General features: G+C 44.3%; 1 non-coding gene across 1 annotated transcript; it reads right to left on the reverse strand.

Moving 5' to 3' along the window:
- Positions 1 to 969: 969 nt before the first annotated feature.
- LOC141650364 (small nucleolar RNA R71) lies at positions 970 to 1076 on the reverse strand. The gene has a single exon (XR_012546403.1). It is a non-coding gene; the product is annotated as a small nucleolar RNA R71 (small nucleolar RNA).
- Positions 1077 to 1284: the final 208 nt, after the last annotated feature.

Raw genomic sequence — 1284 nt, forward strand, 5'->3', positions numbered from 1 at the left:
TAATGAACCGACCATCCTAGTACCCCTTCCTTATCTATTTTAAATCCGTTTATTTAGTTTACTGTTTTTATTACTCTTAGCTATAGACCAAATCAATTCAACCCCCACAATCATTACCTTAAACTAGAATTAGACAGCTATTAATTACATTCGCCTCCTTGTGGTTCGACCCTGTTACCACTAGCCTAGGTTAGTCTTAATAGGAAATTATAAATCTTATTTTTGGTACTCACAACGACGGGTATCAAATTTTGGCGCCGTTGCCGGGGAGGCAATTGTTCTAATTTTTAGTTGTTTTTATTTAGTCTTTCTTTAGTTTAAGGGACTTCCGTTCCTTAAACTTTTCTTATATTCTTTTTGTAGTTTCTTCTTATGCGCAGGTCACAGGGTGGTGAACTAGTACCATTAAATCCTGAGATCGAGAAATCCTTGCGCGAGTTGAGACGATCACAAAGGGTATTACCGACAGAGGAAGAGCTGAGTACTCTGTCAAGCTACTACGAGAACGCTGCGTTCGAAGGAGATCCACCTACATCTCCTGCCTCTACTTCTTCAGCTGAGACAGTCACTTCTCCAGAAATTCCAGTCATGGCTGAAGAAGCAACCATTGCTAGTCACTCAGAGCCGACAGCTGCGAATCTCTACAAAGGATTCGAACTACCAGGGGAGGCGAGAAAATTCGAGCCAAAGCCTTCCTATATTAATCTGATTGAGAGAAACCAGTTTGGGGGAGCTGCAAATGAAGATGCAGCCAAGCACATGGAGATTTTTATTGATTATTGCTGCTCTATACCCCCGCCGGCTGGTGTGACCCAAGACCAGATCAAGGAGACCATGTTCATTTTCTCCCTTCGTGATGCTGCAAGGGAGTGGTATAGAGATCTGGACCGAGCCGCCCATGGGATCACCGACTGGAATTCCTTAGCCCTGACATTCTACAAAAAGTACTTCTCTGCCTCGAAGACGAATGCCATTAGAGCTCAGATCACGAGCTTCAAACAAGGGCCTGATGAGAACTTTCATGAAGCATGGGTCCGTTTCAAGAAACTGGTGCGAACCATACCGCACCATGGGTTCGAAAAATAGAGTCTTTGCAACCAGTTCTATAATGGGCTGTATGACGATCAGAGGGCTATTTTGGATGCTGCAGCCAATGGCCGATTTGCTGAGAACATGGGAGAGACTAAGGGGTGGAAGATCATCGATGATTTGGCCACTCATAAGGCTGAATATGGGAATTCGAGAGGAAACCAGAGGAGAGCTGCTGAATCTTCCTCTGTTGCT

Source organism: Silene latifolia, chromosome 3 (genome assembly GCF_048544455.1).
Source record: "Silene latifolia isolate original U9 population chromosome 3, ASM4854445v1, whole genome shotgun sequence".
NCBI lineage: Eukaryota > Viridiplantae > Streptophyta > Magnoliopsida > Caryophyllales > Caryophyllaceae > Silene > Silene latifolia.